This window comes from Alosa sapidissima, chromosome 8 (assembly GCF_018492685.1).
Source record: "Alosa sapidissima isolate fAloSap1 chromosome 8, fAloSap1.pri, whole genome shotgun sequence".
Taxonomy (NCBI): Eukaryota; Metazoa; Chordata; class Actinopteri; order Clupeiformes; family Clupeidae; genus Alosa; species Alosa sapidissima.
Window position 1 is genome coordinate 31,998,236 of NC_055964.1, and position 22,337 is coordinate 32,020,572.

The 22,337-nt window shown below is 43.2% G+C and overlaps 1 long non-coding RNA gene across 1 annotated transcript in view; it reads right to left on the minus strand.

The window, feature by feature from the left end:
* Positions 1 to 7,124, minus strand: part of LOC121716153 — a 32,588-nt gene extending 25,464 nt beyond the window's left edge. Inside the window, exon 1 of the long non-coding RNA XR_006033781.1 lies at positions 7,113 to 7,124. This is a non-coding gene — a long non-coding RNA (uncharacterized LOC121716153). The remainder of the gene's footprint in view (positions 1 to 7,112) is intronic.
* Positions 7,125 to 22,337: the final 15,213 nt, after the last annotated feature.

Consider the following 22,337-nt stretch of genomic DNA (forward strand, 5'->3'; position numbering starts at 1 on the left):
TCAGCGGGTAAGTCTGCCATCTTCTGATCCTGTAGCCGCCCACGCAGCTTGCGGCAGGTCACGCACCTGTGGATAACAGAAGATACCAGACTCAGCTGCTCTGACAGCTCCCTCTGTCATGTGTCGCCCCTGATGTACCACCTGCTCGTGGTAAAATCTCACCAGGAGTGTGGCGATGTGGTGGGTGCGTGGAATAAGCAGTGGGTGCTTTTCTTCACGGGACAGGTCTGGGGCGGATGTTATACGACCGCCAACCCGAAGCAGGCCATCTTCGTCGGTCACTGGATTGAGCTTTTTGAGTGGGCTTTGCTTAGGAAGTGTCTTACCCTCTTTTAGGCATTTCAGTTCGTTTTCAAAGACCTCATGCTGAACAGCGCGAATTATCACACACTTTGCCTGTGACAGTTCGCTTGTGGTGAGTGTGTCTTTGAAATGCCTCCAGCCTCTGCATTCTGCGCTGGCTGGATTTCCCTTGAAAGACGCAGCGACGTGGATGAGTCTGGCTGTAGCATTGCAGAGGTTTCTCCAGCTTGAAAACCTTTCAAACCGCTCTGAGCCTAGCTATAGCGTCCGAGGCCCTGGTGGACAGAGCGGTGACCTCAGGTCGAATGTCAGAGTCTGCGTCTGGCTCCACCAGGGTGAAGATGTGGGGCTCCCAGGATTCCTCTGTGTTGCTGCGTGGGGCCAGAGAGCCAACTGCTTTGCTGTAGCTGTGCTGCAGGCATGTACCTTGTCGCATGGTCCACAGGATTCCGGTCCGTGGGGACGTAGGACCACTGGTCTGGATGAGTGGATCGTCTTATGCGGTTCACCGTGTTGGACACATACACATAAAATCTTCTGGATGAGTTATGGACGTACCCAAGTACGATTTTACTGTCTGTGAAGAATCTGACATCGTCCACATGGATGTCCATCTCATCTCGGATCAGCTCGTACATTTGAACAGCGAGCACGGCTGCACAAAGTTCGAGGCGGGAAATGGTGTGTGCAGGCCGGGGAGCCAGCTTGGACTTCCCCATGATGAATCCCATGTGTGCTTTGCCATCAGCGTCGATTGCTCTTAGGTAAGCCACAGCCCCTATCGCCACTGTCAACGCGTCAGAGAAAATGCGGAGTTCTCTCCTCTGTGTTGAAGACAGTAGGACGGGTATATAGCACCTCTTTATATGCAGGTCTTCCAGAGCTTTGAGTGAATCTCTTCATGTGTTCCACTCTGTCTCTTTCTCGGGGTCAAGTGGAGTGTCCCACCCCTGCTCTGTTGAGAGTTCCCGTACTAAAGCTTTATAGGAGCAACGAGCCCCAGGGGTCGTATGTTCTGTTCACGGTGGACAGGATACCTCTCCGTGTGTATGGCTTCTCCTCCCGGGACACCAGGAATGTGAAGCTGTCTGTTTCCAGGTTCCAGGAGAGGCCCAGACTTCTCTGGAGGGGGAGAGGATCTACTCCGAGTTCCACGTCTTTCAGGTCTTTGGCACGGTCTTCCTCAGGTAGGGCTTCCATTACCTGTTCGCTGTTTGATGCCACTTTATGTAGCCTCAGGTTAGACTCTGCCAGCATCTGTCTGGTTCTCATGAGGAGGTCTATTGCCAGCTCAGGTGAGGCAACAGAAGTCAGCCCATCATCTACATTAAACTGACGCTCCACGAACTGTCTTGCATCAGAGCCGTATTCTGCTTCACCTTTCTCGGCAGCATGTCTCATGCAGTATATGGCGATGGCGGGGTGTTTCCAAATACGTGGACTTTCATCCTGTACTCCACCACATTCTTGTCAAAGTCATTGTCCTCATACCAGAGGTACCAGTGTTCTTTACCTGCCTCCAGGGGGGAGGTACCAGTGTTCTTTACCTGCCTCCAGAGCTGGCGCCCGCTCGGTTTGGTCGTTGTCCATCATTTTCTGCATGAACTCTGTGTAGTGGCTTTTCATTTCTGGCTTTTTCTCCAGGGTCTTTATGAGCGATCCAAAGCGTTTGACTGCTTGGTCCCTGTTGCTTGGAAGGGGTCGTCGTGGCGACCGGAACGGCAGGGGTGCTAGCCAGCTGTGGTTGTCGTCCTGGAAGACCTCTCTGTCCATGATGGTCAGGAATGCTTTGTCATCCACTGACAACGCTGTCTTGTTGTCGTCTCTGGAGCTCTCAAACACAGAAAGGCCGAGGCTGTCTGTGCTCGTTGCCCAGCCTGTGTCTTCTTCAAGGGTGAGTGAGAGAGGGTTGTGTTGCTGCAATGTGCTGCTGTGGCCCTCCTTTACCTGGATGTTGTTTGGACAGGGATGGAGGAAGGATGTTCTGCCGTTATGCAGCACATTGGCTTTGTACACGTTGACTTCGGCTGGTTTGTGGGCTGCCCCCAGACAGACGACACCCACGATGACCCAGCCCAGGTCCAGCCGTTGCGCATATGGAGCGTTGTGTGGCCCGTTGATTTGCTCACGCACCTTATGAACTCTGAGGATGTCTCTTCCCAGGAGCATGAGGATGAGTGTGTCTGGGTTCACAGCTGGAATCTTGTTCGCCACAGGCTGTAGGTGAGGGTGGTGCTTTGCGACATCAGGAGACGGGATTTCAGATCTGTCATCCGGCACCATGTCACACTCGATTAGTGTGGGGAGAGGGAGTTGCAGTTTCCCATCCATAGATTCAAGCATGAAGTTACCTACTCGTCTGCCGGAGGTCTCTGTTGTCCCCGCGCAGGTCTTCAGTGTGTAAGGAGCTGGACTGGCTTTGATGGCGAAGAGGTTGAAGAACTCTGACTTTGCGAGTGACTTGTTCCTCTGTTCATCCAGCACTGCATACATCTTGACAGCTTTGTCTTTTCTCCCAGCAGGATCAGGCAGATCTTAGCACATGAGCGTGGGCTGTCTGCATTGCCGCATATCTCTGTGCACTTGGATGTGACTGTGGGTGCGTCTTCATCTGGCTCCCTGCTTTCCTCCTTCTCCGTGTGAGCTCTCTCACTGGATGTAGGAGGGCCTGGGTGTAGAGCCGTGATGCCTCTCACTGTTGCACTCATCACATTTGATTTATGCTTTGCAGTCTTTCGCCATATGCTGAGTTGACCCACAGCACTTAAAGCAGATGCGGTTGTCTTTCAGGTAAGCCTTACGTTCTTCAATAGGTTTGGATCTAAAGGTCCTACACTTTTTGAGTGGGTGAGGCTTCCTGTGTATCGGGCACTCACGGTCTGGTCCACTCGTTCTCTTCTCCACAGAGCCGTCACCGTCAGTGTACTTGGGTGTGACATCGGTCTTGTGCACACTTACTGGGGCTTTGTGGCTGTGCCTCACGGCTTTCTCTGCTTTCTGTGGCACGTTGCTGTTGGAGGTGGCGATGGCGAAGCTTGGGTCATTCCTCACTTTGGCCTGTCGCCGGACGAATTGAGAGAAGAGAGAGAATGGAGGGAAGGCTACTCCATGCTCTTCTTTGAACTTGGATCCCATGGTTATCCACCTCTCTTGCAGGCTGTAGGGTAGCTTTTCTGCGATCGGATTCACGCCGCGAGCTGTATCTAGACAGGCGAGGCCTGGTAGGTATCCTTCTTCTTTGGCACACTCCAGTTTGAGGAGGATATCACAGAGTTTTCTGAGTTTGGCATTGTCCTTGTTGGTTAGCTTGGGAAACTCTTCTATCTTTTTAAAGAGTGTGTGTTCTACGGCTTCTGGTGTCCCATAGCATTCCTCCACGCGTTGCCACACCATGCGGAGGCCTGCAGCAGGATTAAGGACATGCACTGAGCGGATTCTCTGTGCTTGCTCTGCTGAGTCTGCACCTAGCCACTTTACCAGCAGGTCCAGTTCTTCCCTGGATGTCAGATTCAAGTCCTGGGTGGCACTGAGGAAGGATGCTTTCCATGACCAGTAGTGTTCAGGACGGTCATCGAACTGTAGGAGACCGGAGCTCACCAGTTCTCGGCGCATGAGGTACCTGGCGAGGTCTTGTGCTGGCTGTGGCTCGGGGGAGTATCTGTTGTTCGGACTGGGAGTTGGATGAGGCGGCTGTGGGCAACGCTTGAATGGAGACGGTTCACTTAGCTGTTCTTTCTTTATGTTGTTGACTCTCGGCATTGGGTTCGTGCGAGCAGCTGTCGATGGGGTTGTCTGTAGATGTCCAGCGGCGCGTGTGTTGTTGGCGGTGGTCTGTAGGCATCCAGCAGCACATGTGTTGGCGGCGGTGGTCTGTTGACATCCAGCGGCACATGTGTTGCTGGCGGTGGTTCTCGGAAAGGCTCTAACCTCTCGGTTGCCTCATGGCCGTCTTTGGGTAGCTCTAGGGGTGCTGCGCCCTGTGGCTGTTCGACGACATCCACCTCCAGTCTGTCCATGTGTAGCGACATCTTGTTGAGTTTGAACTCGCTGCGCTGTTGTCTTTTTACTATGCTGTCCTCGTACTGTGTCACCAGCAGGCAGAACTAGACAGCAAGATAACACTTTGTCAAAAGCTCCAAATAAATCCAAGGACTGAAGTTTCCAACAATCTTTTGATATGTTTATATATCTTTTTCTTTTGTTTTCTCTTTTTTGTGTAAAACTGTAAAAAAATACAGAAAATACATATAAGTTTCACGTCATATGAAATTCAAGTAAGCTATGTTGCTAACCACATAGCTTCAGCACATACAGATCGCTAGCAAATAGCGTTTACATGACTCCAGAGAATGTCTAATAAGGGGAGAACTGCCACTCTCGGAACACTTCCGGTTTCTGAACTGGTTGCACTTCCTTCTGTGGTTCCACATGAGGGTGCTCGTCCACGAGTGCAGAATGCATGGAGGTCTATGGAGCTGTACCCCTCAAAATCCACTTTTCTCGGGATAGGATTTTTTTTCCAAGTAATTTGAGTATTGTATTCGAAAGGGGAGGCAAAGAAAATACACTTGGTTGAGTATTAAAAGTCACTTAATTGTTCTAAAAAGCCTTTCAAATGTGTCAATGACAACATTCATTAGCACAATGCTAGCGTGTTGTGTGCAACAACGACCCAACCTGTAAGAAATCAAAAGGACATAAGTACTCGTTCATTCAACTTTTGACCTATAACCCATGTTGAAGTTATACAAACTACAATCAAATCTGAGATTTGTCAACGACAATCAGGTGAAAGAGACAAATTTAGCCGTCTAGCTCCATTGACTCCCATTCATTCTGCACTCATGGCGATCGCCCCCAGTGGAACTCTGGTGGAACTGCATCCAAAATTCGGTACAATGGGACTTAATACGGAGTGGCATGGCTCTCCGTAGACGGGCTCTGATGACTCGTGACCAACAAGAGCTAGCATAACTTAGCTAACTAAAGTATGCACAAAACATATATCTAAGTTACAGAAGTATGAAAACTAAAGAGATATGACAAGGAAAATTACTCTAACACAAATCATCTACTTACAGACAAATAATGTCCAAAGCTCAAACGTAAAAAGGAAAATAGCTGGCACCGTGTTCATCCGTGTTAAAACTCGTGGTCGACTGAAATGTGAATCAGGAAGTAGTACTTAACTACTAAACAGTTACCCCAAAAGACCAGAAGGTGGCAGCATACACAAAGGAATGAGAAATAAGGTCATATCTAGTGCTGTCAAACGATTAAAATTTTTAATCACGATTAATCGCTGAACTCCTATAGTTAATCACGATTAATCGCAGATTTTATCATATGATTAAAATTCTATTATTTTGCATTTCTGAACTTTTCAGGAGTCCATATTAACAATAAAGCAATTATTGTTTATCTTGATTGGGATTCAAATGAAAGCAAAGCAAGTTACTTTATTAACTGAATTTTAAGACATAGGTCTATTTGATTATTATGACTGCCACTAGCGAAGCGGTCATATAGGGATTGTCAAAGTTTTTTTTTTTTTTCCCCCCGTCATCTACTTCCTGAATTTTTGGTCAATGATACCCGGGACACCGAACCACCGGGGCACATGAAATTTGGTGGGTATGCGTCCCCCGGGGGCCACACCCCCCCGTGCTGGGCCCCCCGAACCGCAAAAAAAGCAGTTTTTCCTAAATAACTACCTGAACCGTGGCACTGAGGATGAAGAATATTTTATGGTATGTTGGTCTCAAGGGCCCACATCAACCTGGCCCATAATCACTCATTTGTGATTTGCACCCCCCCGGTAAAAAATGAAAATGCAATATTATTCTGCTTTAATCGCCCCTATCTTCAGTTAAGATGTTCAGAACTGCACCAAATTTTATGTGTATGATTGACCTGGCATTCTCTGGGGGTATGCCAAGTTTCGTAGAATTTCATCCATGGGGGGGGGGGGGGGGGGGGTCTAAAAAAAATTAGGTTATGTGTACATTTAGTGACTGTACACTCATTGGCCTGTAGATGGCGGTGCACACATATACACATGCACACACACACAGGCACCCACATACTATCGGTATTAGAACGGCCGATACATAATTACAAATTCAGTAGGATTAAAAGAAAGCCAAAATAAATATTCATCATCATCATCATGGCTGCATTTCCAGTATTGGTGATAAGTAGTCGTTTGTCCACTAGATGGCGCATCGTTGCAGTGAGACGTAATTTTGTTGGAAGTTAAAAGTGGGTTGGAAAAACAATGGACACCAAGAACACCAAGACGAGAGATGTTGAAGAATGTTGATCCTTTATTCACCGTATTGCAGTGAGAATACAATCCAAACAGCGTCAGGACTGGACCGTCAGGCAATAGAGTGATGAGTTGCAGCTGCTACCCCGATGAGATCTGATCTGAATGTGCCTGAGCTCTTTCTTTTATGCTCTCAGGGGCCTGGGAGGCGTTCCTATCACCAGGAACGTCACCAGCCCCCTTTTAGCCAATCAGACCGTTTTTGGACTTGAGATATTGGTGGAAAACCCCTCTCATCTAAACATTAAAAAATGTGTGTTGCTAGGCAGAATACATGTAGCCAGGTTCTATGTGTAAGCTGTTGCCAGGCAGGGTATGTTTCGTTTGGTTCTATGTGTCACTTCAACTTTTGGTTTCACTTCCTCTTTCTGGAAAGTCCCTGCATCTCCTCTTCTGCTAGCTCCTTCTATTTATGCCCTTCTGGTCAGTACTTTTCTCTCCCAGGCCCTGTCTTGTCCGGCTTGCTACGTAGCCTACTAACGGCGCATCATCATAAAGATACATTTGATCTGCATCACGCCCCATTTTAGCGGAAAACATGTTAACATTATATCATGAAAGACAGCTAGTAATCACACGTTGACGTTACATCTAGTTATTAATTCACAGGGCATTCAATCATTTTACTAACACGGCAGTTATGAAGAATTGTGTTTATGTAACTTACTCATGTCGAAACGATGTACATTACCAACCTTATTCGTTTGCAATACCCCATGTATTATACAAATTTAGCATGTACACTTACCATAATATCCCATGCAAAATGGTTAACTTGCTAGCTAGCTAACTGTGGAACTTCAGTATAACAATTATCTCACCTAGTTGTAGGAAATAGGCTACGTTCATATTACAAGTGATAGAATGAATGTGTGACTTGTTTAGTTGATGTTATGACATGTAAAGTTAAGCTTGCTGAACTTAATTAGTCAGCCACGGGCAGTTTGACTGTAACCTGACCCTAGCCAGATGAATGTCGTTCCGCTTAGCTCCGCCTAGCTTCACTCACATCCATCTGGGACCTCTTCCATTGAGAGTGATTTCTCCAACCAACTTTATGGTTTAGCCAATCAGGACGCAGGGCGGGAGTTTCATAGATGTGACATAGCGTAGAAGCGACTGTGAGTCTGTTATTAGCGTCACGGGTTGGCTTCGATGTGAGTGGTTGAAGTAGCACGTCAATAGATGACGGACAAGTGGCTTATTCAATCATATGCAAGCATTTTTTGATTAGGCCCAGCCTTCTGAAGCAACACTTCAATGGATCGGTTCCAGATGGATGAGTGGAGCTAGGCGGAGCGAAATTCATCTGGCTATTGCCAGGTTAGTTTGACTGTGCCTATCGATACATTCTTGACACTCCTGTTAGTAAACTGGAGAGAGCAAAACATAGGAACATGGTCACATTAATCCCATAAACACACAGATAACTCTTACACCAACCTTATTTTGTGCCTTTTATTCATGTTTGTTTCAAGATTTAGTAAGTTTACTATAAGCACGTTTCGCTCTCCACTTTGATGCAGCATAGATTTCCATTATATCAGTCATCTTCCCCCTAAAAGGGGGCGTGTATGCAGCACATACAACGTTCTGTTCCATTCCATTCGTCAGTGCGTATTGTTTAGTTTCCGGTCTGGCTAGATCGGTGTGGTGTTGTAGTTGTTCTAACGTTACTAGTTGTTGCAACAGCATGTGAAAAAACTACAGGTTTGTTACACCAAAATGAACGTTAATCTTGCGATAAAAAAATTGACGCCGTTAAAATAGGTTTCTGTTAACGCCGTTAATAGCGCATTTAACTGACAGCACTAGTAATATCACATACAAAATAGGATGCATTCTTATGAAAGGCAGAACATAGGTTATAAGTTGTCACAGGCATATACAGGATACAAACTGCAAAGTTGTCTCAGAATGGTTTTATTGGTTACGCACCAAAACACACAAACATCATTACACAGGCAACACAAAGGAGGTCAATTAAACAAGCACGATACACAAACAGGGTAGTCACATACAATACACGGGGTAAACACATGAGGTACAACATAAAGAAAGACTATACCAACACATACATGACAAGGTAAACGCAATTACTCATACTAAAACCAACATCAACATTACACAGACACACATACACTGCACAGCATTATGGGAGTTCAGTCATGAACCAGCTAGGCTCCGTTCACTACAATATGTTATAGAGTCCAATGCGGCATCTATATATATATAGTATATATACACACAAGTATATGAGTTGTTCAGTCCAGCACTCTGAGAAACTATAAAAAAAAATTGATTGAAGTCTGCTCCAATGCACGTTCTGAGCTCAACACAATGACGGGAGAGACACACAATAAGTTCCACAAGGTTTACAATTTATTAAGTGAAAAAGGTCTCAAAATAAGCAGCGTCGGCCGAAAGTCCTTCAAACAAAGGCAAGAGAGAGAGACTCTCTCACAGATTCAAATGGTTCCATTACATTAAAATGAATTATCATTTAGCTGACGCTCTTATCCAGAGAGACTCACAGTGAACTAACTACAGGAACTACTGAAGCTACTTGGGGTTAGGTGCCCTGCTCAGAGGCACAATGGTGGCAGCCCCTGGGATCAAACTCACAACCTTTAGGTGTTCCATTTGGAAGCTCCCGAACCACTAGACCACCTGCCCCCACATCTGAAGGTCTTCTGAACCTGCTCTTCCCATCCTGATGAAGATCAGTGATGCTTGAATGAGTGCATCTCCATCTTCACTTTGGTTCAAGTTTGGTTAGTTATAATGCATTTCTTCTTTAACAGTGTCTGATGTCCAGGCTGTTTCTACTGAGCCAGTAACCAGAGAGGAGTTCTTAATGTGTACGTTGTTCTGGTCTACAAACACTGAGACAAACATGTACACACACAGTCATTCATTCAACTATTTGTGGAATCACAAACACGCACGCGCACACACACACACACACACACACACACATACATACATATATATACAAACATACACACACAGAGAGAGAGAGAGAGAGAGAGAGAGAGAGAGAGAGAGAGAGAGAGAGAGAGAGAGAGAGAGAGAGAGAGAGAGAGAGAGACAGACAGACAGACAGAAAAAAACACACACACACAAACACACAGAGAGACAGACAGACACACACACACACACACACCTAATCAAAACACAAATCTTTCTTCTCCCTCATCAGATTCCTGTCACTTCACACTGGATCCAAACACAGCACACAGACACCTCCATCTGTCTGAGGGGAACAGGAGGGTGAAGTACAGAGCAGAGCTCCAGTCATGTCCTGATCATCCAGAGAGATTTGATGATTGGAATCAGGTGCTGTGTAGAGAGGGTGTGTCTGGACGCTGCTACTGGGAGGTTCAGTGGAGTGGGAATAATGTTCATATAGCAGTCTCATATAAAAGCATCAGCAGGAAAGGGGGTGTTGAGTGTGTGTTTGGATTTAATGATCAGTCCAGGGGCCTATTGCACAAAACTAGGATAAGGGATTAAGCCGGGATATCTTGGTTATCCTGGCTCAATTTATCCGTGATCCAGTTGCACAAAAGCGGGATAGGGGGCAGCAGGATATGTTATGGTATAAGTTACCATGGCGATTTATTCTGTGGAGCTAGCCTGCTCCAGACCAGGCTAAGTTCCAGGATCTATTTAATCTCATCCCTTATCTCAGTCAGCAGTCACCACAAACGGAAACCAATAGTTAATCCACTGCCCACTACACATTGTTATCACATATAACTAGACCCACTGTCATTATTTAAACGTTTGTGATCATTAATTAACTTTTACATATCGCCATTCCTGACCTGTCATGCGACAATGTGACGTCACGGGAGTGCCTAACCATTTCGCGCATGGTGGTCGCGGCACTAGTTGCAATATTCTCCTAAACAGAGGTGTTGCTGTTTGTTGCTGTTGTGAAAAGGCTATCGCTACCTACTTCACACCGTAGAAGAAGCAATGAAGTCGCTAGTTGCCATGGTGAATCAGTGAATCTGTGATCGGTGGCGGGGTCTATTTGAGGGAGCCATGAGCGCGCACACACACACACACACACACTCACACACACACGGTGAGTTGCACAGTTTTGAAAACAAACGTTAAGGGTTGTTTTAAGGACATTTTTGTGCATTTACAAAAGTGCTGATGCATGTTCCTACCAGAATGACAGTAGGGTGGAATCATTTGGTCATAAATGTTACTTTAGATAAGATTAAACTTTATTGTCATTGTGCAGAGTACAAGTACAAAGACATGTTAATAAATGAGATGAGATGTGGTTTTTGATGTGTCCACTGGGAGAAAACTCAAAGCTGTGAAGTCCTGTCTGGAGTGTCTTATTGTGAAACTCACTTCAAAGTTCATAATGAAGTAACCCCAAGAAAACACTCAGTGGTTGATGCCACAGGCCAGCTACAGGAGAGGATCTGCTCTCATCATAAGGTGTTTGAAATATTTTGTTGTATCTGCTGAGTTGTATCTGTGCATGATGGATGAACATAAAGGCCATGACACAGTCACAGCTGCTGCAGAATGGGAAACAAACAGGTGAGTACTGGAGCTACACTACACAGAGGGGTATTCCAGAAAGGAGGTTTAACAAACAACAAAACACCGGTTACCAGTTAGTTCAATCAACCCTGTGTTAGATAACCTAAAGTTGTGCGCGTTCACGGCGAACTTATAAAGGCATCATCTATTGAGAGTCGAAACAATGAGTGAAACCGGCGAAACGAAGAGCACCGTATTTTTCAGAGGCGGAGTAGTCGAGGCTTACGAGGAGAGAACTGTAATAACAAAAAAAAGAGCAATACTTAAGCGCCTGCGTCCGAGACCTTGCTTGGCAGAGAACAGCCTAACTGACCGTGTAAATGCGTACGTTTAGGATAGCCTATTTAATGTCAAAGGCACAATTAAATAATTCACTGGACATCACGTATTGTATTGACTGCTTTGAATGATGCTTTCTTAAACTAGCCTACCTTGTCACAGATTGAGTGGGCCATAGAATTCTTTTAGAATCCCACATGTAATTTTCTATTTTAACACGGGTTCTGCAGCTGTGGGCCAAGTTAAACTTTTGCGCTCCATCTTGGGAAGGGTTAATGTCAGAAGGCATGGGTAGCCTGTTGGACACATTTCAGTGCACATTTGGAAAATGTAATAAGTGATGCTGACCTGCCAGTTGGTGAAACTACACTTTAATGATCCTCGTGGGTTTGTGTCCAGGAAAACGAATGAAGTTGCGCAGGGACTGCTTTAGCGCAAGGCAAACTTTACGCACTGACCGACAGCTTGCCGATATGCTCTACGTCTCCAACACTACAAAAACTCCCAGTCGGAAAGCGTGTGTAGCCTATTAAAAAAATATTTTATCCCAAATTCCTATCAGCATTCTTAACCAAACTTAGTGACAACATGCATACCCGGCTGAGCTGTACAGCTATATCTAAACTTATTTATCAATTTTCTATAGGCTATGTTTCCCCTTTTTTGTACTGTACTTGTTTTAATTATATCTTCAATGTGTCTGAGATGTTGTTTGTCCATCTGTCTGGTGAGCCAAACACAAATGTCCACTGTGGTGTAGGCTCCTACATTAAATATTTATTTTATTCTATTCTAATCCACTATGCTGCTTTTCAAGTAGCCTATATTTAGGATTCAGCTGAAAAACTCTAGCGCTCTTGAAAAACTCGTTTGGAAAATAATGGATAGGCTATCATGTGATGTCGTGGTCTTATCGCCCTCTCATGGTGAATTGCACGGATGAATATTACACGATTTTGTGCTTCTTTGTCAATCGGACCTTCGTCAAAATGAAACGCCATTGTGTGACAAGTGTAAAAATAGCGGCCTGATTGAACATGCACTGAAATAACCGAACATAATTGAACATAACCTGAACAAAACCTACCCCCTACCAGGTTAAGTACAGAGCCTATGTTACCATAGTTACTCCTGATCATTTTTGAGCTTACTGGAACTGAAATCCCAGGTTTACCGTTTACTTTGGGTTTACATACCCAGTTCAGTTCAGAGCCTATGTTACCATAGTTACTTACATAGCCTGGTCATATTTGAGCGTTCTGGAACTGAAATCCCAGGTTTACCGCTAACTCTGTGTTAAAGGAGAATTCCGGTGTGATATTGACCTAAAGTGTATCAAAACATGATACCGAGTGTGAACGTATGTCTCATAGCCCATCTCGGCTTGTTCCCTGCACTCCAAAATCTGGCGCTAGTTAGCCGATGCTACCAACATCTTTTTCAATAGTGGTGCTTCGGCATCGGGCTAGCCATGCAAATAAATCACTGTTTTACACCCATTTACGAGGCTCAATGTATCTCCACACTTCATTGGTAGACTTCCGAGGGCCCTGACATTTAAAACGAGACATTGAGAACTTTGAAAAAGCACTGGTAGTTTACTTACAAGACGATTTATACAGCCAGTATCTTCACGAAGTTTAGTGTTTGCAGCCATCTTGAATTTAGTCACGATAAGTCGAGCAACGAGTAAGAATGAACAGCTATGATAAGGGATCAGATTCCAAAAATAATTCAGTGGAAATACATGGATTCCAGTTGCTGCTACTGGAAGAAACTGGAATCCATGCATTTCCACTGAATTATTTTTGGAATCTGATCCCTTATCATACCTGTTCATTCTTACTTGTTGCTCGACTTATCGTGACTAAATTCAAGATGGCTGCAAACGTTAAACTTCGTGAAGATACTGTCTGTATAAATCGTCTTGTAAGTAAACTACCAGTGCTTTTTCAAAGTTCTCAATGTCTCGTTTTAAATGTCAGGGCCCTAGGAAGTCTACCAATGAAGTGTGGAGATACATTGAGCCTCGTAAATGGGTGTAAAACAGTGATTTATTTGCATGGCTAGCCCGATGCCGAAGCACCACTACTGAAAAAGTTGTTGGTAGCATCGGCTAACTAGCGCCAGATTTTGGAGTGCAGGGGACAAGTCGAGATGGGCTATGAGACATACGTTCACACTCGGTATCATGTTTCAATACACTTTAGGTCAATATCACACCGGAATTCTCCTTTAACATATCCAGTTAAGCCAGTAAACCTGCTTTCTGGAATACCCCTCAGGTCATTTGTTGTGTTTGTGTAAGAAAAACACAAGGTGTTCATAGGAAAAGGGATGTTTCTTCGGTTAAAGACCCAGAAGAGATTCCAGCAGAGGATCCAGGAGAGAGAGAAGGAGCTGCAGGAGCTGAGGAAGGCTGTCTCTCAAGGTAAGAAGATAACAGCAGATTGATGAAGGTTTTTGCATTTTGCTCTCAAATGTTATTGGCATTAATATGACAGATCACAGATACCAATAATGTAATTTCTCAGAATGAATTTGGTTTTTGTCTATTGCATAATGATGGATACAGTTAAGAACATTTCCCTAACTTTCCTTGCAGTTCCATGCACAGTATTCATCTCCTTATAATGTCCTGTCAATCACAGACTCTCCTCACTCTAAAGATGTACCCAGCATGCCCTGCACCCAAAGCTCTTTTGAGGCTCTGAAGGAATCTGTCTCTGGACTGAAAGAGCAGCTGGAGAAGGAGTTATTCAAGATTTCTTTTTTATTTTATGTTTTTGGCCTTTTTATGCTTTTTAATGGCAGTACAGTGGAAAATGACAGGATGCGAGCGGGAGAGAGAGCCGGGGGTGGGATCTGGAAAGGACCACAGGGAGGGAATCGAATCCAGGTCGCCGCCGTACGGTGCAGGTCCCCCAGCCAGTCGCGCCACAGCTGGGGCCGCTATTCAAGATTTCTGCAGCAGTTTTGAGAAACATAGAACTGACACAAAGGTGAACTTATTTAGTTTTACAAGACTCATACCTCAAGATTTCAACTCAACATAATTTTGAATAGATGTATTTTCTGTATCTCTTAACAGTGAAACATTTCCAGATCATTCAATGTTTCGAATGTGAGTCTTTTACACAGACCACAAACGCGTGCACACACGCACACACACACACACAATCATAAACATGAAGTATTTGACTTTATGCACAGCCATGAGCCATGAATGTGTTTGGTCATCCAGACTACACAACACAAGGATTGCTAGACTGTTTAATTTAATTTATGGAGTCTCTATCTCGTTCTATGTTCAAACTATACAATTTATCGTTGACAGGGGTGCACATATTATACAGTCTTTCACTTGGAGAAAACTCAAAAATCCATCTTCTCATCAAACTTTGGTTTTGTCAGGAAGGTACAGTATGTGACAGAGGGATTGACCCAGTGTTGTGGCTGAATGAGCCCTATACATTTGACATTTGTATTCATTTAGCACTGTTATCCAAAGTGACTTAAATATGTCAATTATACTACAAGGATCACATTGTCCCTGGAGCAACTTGGGGTTAAGTGCCTCGCTCACAACTTTTCAGGCTACTGCACGCTAGCCCAGCTCCTTAACCACTACACTACCACCTCCCTATTATGGTAATAGTGCTTTTAGTTTATATGTGAAGTCATGTAGTCTGGATGATATATCGGTCTCAAGCAACTCAGAGCTACATTTCTACCAGAAAGACTCAGTAGACAGAATAGAATCAGTTAACAATTTAATTAGTAAAGGAACGGCTTGGATACAAGCATGATAGAGTCCTGAATAGGTAACAGTCTTTGGCGTAGGCCCCGTCTTGGATCCGTCCAGCGATGAGCGGATCTCGTCTCCTGCCGATGGATGAAGGCAGGGGCGGGGAGCCTACCCCCCCCCCCCCCCTCCCGAAAGGTAGGCAAAACGAAGATTGGCTCCATGAAAGCATGGGAGGAGTAAAGGCTACACTACGAGTCTTCCTAGTAGAACTTTCGCTGAAGCCATCATATCTGTTAATTCTTCTCTGTTTTACACACTCCCCATTCATCAACATACTGTATTAAACAACTTTTTAAACAGAGATGCATTACTTACATGAATGCCTGAGGTCAGTCTGGTTGCATTAGTGTGAGCTCCAGTGTTGCCATACAACTGCATGAGTTTAGTACATTCTCTCTGAACGAGCTGAAGGTATGGTCAGCACACAGACAGCAACAACAAGAGGGATATGTCACCTAAACTCACACTTAAAAAGTGTATTTGACCAATTAGTCTCATCCATGGGTCATCATCCATGGAACAAATACAGACCAGGACAGAACTGCCTGGCCCCTAATCTAAATGACGGGCAAAGCCTAAAGGCTACAGTAAGTAAAGCTAATTTAGTAACTACCCAGAATCCTAAGCACAAACATCAGAGGGTCTGCTCAGAGCTTCCACACGCCACAAGACAGCTTTAGTTCATGTTGATGCACGAGACATTTTGCTCATTGGCTTACTTTGCAAAGTACAAAGTTGACTAGGATCCAAGGGCGTAGGTTTGGTCTCAGCTTTGGTGGGGACACATCCCCAACTCCTGCTGTCACGATACCAACATTATTGTTTCAATACCAATACCAAGTGAAGAATCTCGATTTTGATAACTTTGCGATTTTCTAAAATTTGATTTGGTTTGGGAGCCCCCACCACCTTGACGGCATCAGTAATAGGCTATTGAATATTGTGTGATCATTCACATCAGTGGCAATCATAGAATTTGATTGACCCTCCACACCCCCCACACCACACACACACAGAAAGTGATGGTTGTCATAGGTTTCTATTTCATATTTTGGTATTCTTATAAACGTTATATACTGTATATTGTTAATTATTTATAGCATTTTATGATCGGCATAATTACTAATAGCGAAACATATTTGGTCATTTCAATACATCATAATGATATTTAAATTATTAGTCTACACTTATCTTCAATATCATCACATTTGTGGTGTGCAAGTTTAATTGTGTGCCTGTCACTTTAAGGAGAACGTGAACGCAATTAGCTTTCAAACTCACGGTTTTAGGCTAGTGGAAAATAGTTTTGCATAGTGCAAGGATATGTGGATTCAATTCATCATGTTTGCTTTGTCATTAGATAAAATAAATGTTCAAAACAAGTCAAAGAAAATCTTTCTTGAATGAGATCATAAAAGGAGATGTGTAAGTGTCTTGCAATGTTCATTTCTATAAGTATGGAAATGCACCATAGTTTTATTTATTTGCATTGTGCAGGCTACATTCACAAATACATTAGCCTACATGAACAGAATATAGGAACAGGAAAATGTCTCGGATCCATTGTTTATTGCGACTGCAAGATTGGTAGCCCAATTAACAGTCAGTGATGGTGACTTCTATTCTGTGCTATATGCCACTGTCTGTGCGGCACACCCCTATTCAACATGACTCCTAACCTTGGTTGAAAGATTACAGAAGCTAGGTTAACTGTAACAATATCCTGGGTAATATCCTAACAGTTAATGCTATTTTCCTTAGTAAAATCCGCATTTGAAAACCTTGTCACCAGTTGCCACAGTCTGTAGTTACTTTGCCTACTTAGACTCTGCATAATGAAAACGCGTTGAATGTTCCTTTTCTGCTTTGGCGGCATAGCTGATCTACAAAGCGCAAAAAGAGGCAAAATGTGCATGCTGAAGGGCAAAGGGAATGTTACAATGTTTTGCACTGGCCTCTTTTGGGTTATGTATTGGTAGACATCCCTGATAATTTAGCATACACACTCATCGCTCGATAACTTAGCATACACACTCGCTCGCTTTTCTGACAGTGTCACTACAAAGTAGGCCTATAGGCTATGCTTTGACTCTGTTGTGTGTGTCAGATAAACCCCCTTCGGTTTCAGCCAATCAAATGACAGTGCTTCTTTTACTGTCGTCCTTGCCGTTGGAATAATCCAAATAGCACAAAGGAGTTCGCTAAAATATTGGTGGGGACAATTTTGTCATCTCAAAATTTTGATTGGGACTAGTCACTAGCGTCCCACCCTAAACCTACGCCCATGTTCTATACTTTGCATCACATTGCATGCATACTGTAGCTACATGAATCACAGCTAAGATCCTTGGTTGCTAAGGGAGTTTTTCCTTGCCCCTGTTGCTCTTGCTCTTGGGTGCTCCTTGTTGGTGCCCCCCACCCAATCCCAATCCTCCCCCACCTTTCTTATGCAGCCCTTGCCACTTAATCTACTAAACCCCTCTTCTACTGCACTCTTTACCCCCCCCCCCCCCCCATTAATGCACAAATAGGCTGACACCAGACATAATTTCACTGCATTTCTTACTTCCAGTAACTATATGCATGTGACAATAAACTTCCTTGTATCCTTGTATCCTTGCTATGAAGGCCAGTCGTTCTAAATGGATGGTTGCTATGGCCAAAGGCCAGTTATCTCTGCCGTTGTCAAGCGGGCATATCCTAACTTTATCTTATTTTAAACATCTCTATTTTACTTAGCCTACTTCCATACAGTGAGTCCCATTAAGAAGTGGCCACTTCATTCGGGCTTACCGTGATTCACGCAGCAACATTAAATGAATCTGTCACCATATGCCTATGCCAACGTTTGCAAAGAGGATAATCTTTTAATTTGATTCACAATGAAACGTTACATTTAATGTACATGTAAACAATGAGTAGGCTAGTTTTTGTTGTTGTTGGTGGTGTTACTGCATCCCTTAGTTATGCCTACAATGCAAAATTGTTCCCTCGTGATTGTTAGACGAATTTCAAAACATCGCGACGTGTGAAATGCCACCACAAAACATTGTTTGTGAATCGGTCTTATTAGGAGTCCACGCTTAAGCTGTCACAGACTCAGGCGCTACTTTTAGGGCTAAAATGCTTCCTGAATTACTCTTAGTAAAAAAAAAATAGGAGTCCTAAAGTTACGAGTGACGAAGTTACGAGTGCAAGCATCTCATATCAAATGACCATGGCATTACGCTAAGCAACATAAATCCCATAACGTTACAGCAACATCTCCTCCCCTATGACATAGCTAGCTAGCTTCTAGCCACACAAGAAATGAATGATGTTAAATCTCCGCTTAGCATTCTAATAACAGAAGGGGCACATTTATGTGGACCACTACAACATGACTCATTAAAATAACAGTCTATAAAATAACATCTCTATAAAACACTTACTTTCATAAAGGAAGCACACCATCCAGCACATACACATGGAAACCGATATTTTAGGTACTTGGCCACGAACTCAAAACGTGTCTCTCTGAAGCTCTGTTCTAGAATCTTTGCTCTGAAGGTCGTTACCAGCGTTGCTAGGCAACATCAAATAAACAAAGTGAGAGTCTTCCAGGTATTAAAGGTGCGATTTGTAGGATTGTTACCGAACGTTCTGTAGGCCAAAATCAAAACACTGGTGAACGTTCTCAAGACTACCAAACGCGAGCCTCTTCTGGGTTGCCAGAGGTAATGAAGACTTAGCTAACGTTAGTTGACCTGCAGCTGCTTTAACGTTTCTCCAACCATGACCCAGCTACACATTACGGAAACAGTGAAAACAAAAAATACCTCTCTAACCAACGATGCAGATGAAGTTTAGCCTAGGCTACCTGTTGTGGAGAAATATGGCCAGCTCTGCGTCAGACTTGATATTCTTCGTTTGAAGCTCCTCCGATGTCCACTTAATCATAGCTGCCAACTCTCACGCATTGGCCGTGAGACACACGCATTTGATTAGTTTCACACACGCCACACCCACGATTTCTCACGCTGAAGTGTCAACCCGGTCGGTCAGATGCCTGAAATATGAGTTTAGCCTATAGATCTACCTGTTGAGCCACGGTTATGCTTTCAGAGACGGTGAGAGGGTTCAAGAGCACCCCCTGTCTGTGGAATTTCTCTCATTTGCGATGCTACTTCAAAAGCCATCCCAGGCGCATTCCCCCGGCTTCAGGTAGGCCTATGCTTTGAGTATTTTTCACGCTGAAGTGTCAACGTGGTAGGTCAAATACCTGGCAGATGAGGTTCAACTAAACTAAACCTATACATGATATCACACATCATGTGAACGAGCGGAATCTAAGCTTTCCAATGATATTAGCGCCAAGTAGCTGTGATAAATGGTTCGCGAGAAAATTATCATTGAACCGACGTGCAATTTAGGCTAATCATATTTGCATTTTGCACACAGTGCACACCCATTACTCTCGGTTGTAATATCTCACTAACCCTTCACACAACATGTGGCAAACCTAATATCACAATAAACAGCAAACCGTACCGAATACGAGGATATAAAGCATGCCTCTGTTTTTGAAATTGCAACACATTTCTACATTGGGGCGAAATTATAATGTATTCTAATGTAAACTATTTGTCAGTAGGCCTACATACATTTTTGTAAATTGCTCAGTAGATTATCCCACTATCATGGTTCTTATATTGTCAGGTTCCAGCCAATCCCACTTACACAGATAAATGAATATATTTATATTGCCATGCTTTCTAGTGACATTAATGCAAAAATATAAAGAAAATCAAATAAGGAGACACAAATATTGATATAAAGCCTGACATAAGCCATATGCAAACATTCACATCATGCAGATATGGGTACATCCTGAAAAAGGAATAGCCTGTAGGCAATGGCCATTACAATGACCAATATATTATCTTAAATGAACTAGCTGAAAAACACAGGTGACCACTTCTGCATAATTTCATGGAGTGCTGAACATTTCTGAACTGTGAAATGGACCATATGTTTTTGTGGTTGTGAACTTATTGCAATATCACCATAACTATTCCACCTGTGTATGCATGGTTATAATTCTGAAGTGCAAAATAGCTTAGGCTACAGCACAAATATTTCCATAAAAATAAGCAAGTCTGACCTCTGAATTTATTTTTAAAAGTGCACCAGATTGATGCATTTAAAAGTTAAAATATACAAACATTTCTTAAATTCTTACAAAACACCCACCCACTTTTTAAAATTGTTAGTTTGGACCCCCCCACTATTGCCGTGCGAAATACCAGTGCTGTTTGTACGCCAAATAAATAATAACCTATAGGTTTATGTAAAACTCCCCATTAACAGCATCACGTCACTAACCACAGCTAGACTGCACAATGGTAGGCCTTCAAAAGCATGACATTTTCGCTTTAGTTTGATATTTAATTTATTTATCCGCTTTCATGCGTTCATTGAACATCCGCAGTGCTGTAATGGAAACCTTATTGCGTAGCCAAGTAGCCTATATATTGAGTTATTTTTAAATTATGCATGATTTACTTTTTATTAATTTCGTAGGCTGGCTTTATTTTGTTATATAGAAGTATCTAAATAACCTGGTAAAATGTACCAGAATTCAGGAAATTGCATCTAGTCCAAAAAAAAATTTCTGGGGGAGGACCCCCATACCCCCCACTGAAATATCCCACCCACTTTCAGAATGCCTCCATCGCCCATGGTCCTAGCATTAGGCTAGATCCCTTTGATACCAATGTTAATTTAACTCTACATCTGCCTCCCTACACCTGAGAACCAATTTACTTTTTTTTTACTGTACGGTATAATGCTGAACGAGCCAAATCTCACTCCAAGGTTTTTTGAAAAGTTGGCAGCCCTGCTTAATTTGTTTCTTGTTTTAATTTTGGAAATTTGCTTGCCTCTCGTAGGCGTTCATGACTACAACTGACAGCTGTTGACAGTTGGCCTTTGCTAATTTGGCAACCCAAATAGGAGGACGCGCTAGCCCATTATTAATACATTCTAGAATTAATCATTCAAAACATAAACGAAAATTCCAAGAGATTCTGCCCCATAACTCATTTTTTTCATGGGTTTTACGGGTTAGAGTAATGTTGTCAAATAAGCCATTACTTCAATTCATCGTGTTTTCTTACTCTCTAACAACATATGGTGATAATTTTTGGAATGGTTACAGTTTATTTTCTATTATTTACTACATACTGGACCTTTAAAAGTGTACGTGTGATTACGAATGGATGTGTGTGGTTTGCAATTAGAATAAACAAGAAATAACATTTCCAATAATTTCCCATGATAAATTACATAATATTTGCACCTTCCTTACTTGTGAAGCTCACACTAATTCCCGCATTTAGTGAAATGTAATACAACGTTGCCACCTAGCGTTCAGATGTAGGCTATTTAACATTAACATTTCCTGCTTATTCTTTCGTCAACTCCATGCTTTTAGGAAAACAATCTTTTTATCATAGTTCCCTCTTCAGTGAGCGATTAACAGCTCGTTTTTGTAACAGAGATAGCTGTTTATTGTCCCTAGGTTTACAGAAACACCTATTCATATTAATACGTATGGAGTGCTGCCGACCACTGTTCATTACATGGCCCAGAATGCCTTGCATGTCTTTACAACAAAACAACACAGTAAAACCTAAATGCCCGTATGCATTTGCATACTTGTAACATTTTTAATAATACTCCCCCATCATGATATTACAACAATAACAATAATGAAAATTTGAATTTGAATATCGTCAATGTGAAAATAACTGTACTACGTCAGCAATAAATAGCTAATGTTCTCCTTACCATTTCAGTTCGTAAGTCCATACTATCCCATGGCTGAGCAAGGATTTCATGATTGGGCAAGGCTGCCCAGAGACATTGTGCATACTTGGAAGGTATTGTGGTAGTAGTACAACTGCAAATGTGAAAGGTGATAGTTACAAAATACGGGTGGGTGGTTTGTCAAATGCTGGAAACTTTTGGAATGTTTTCTTTTTTTTTAGCTTATGCACCCTC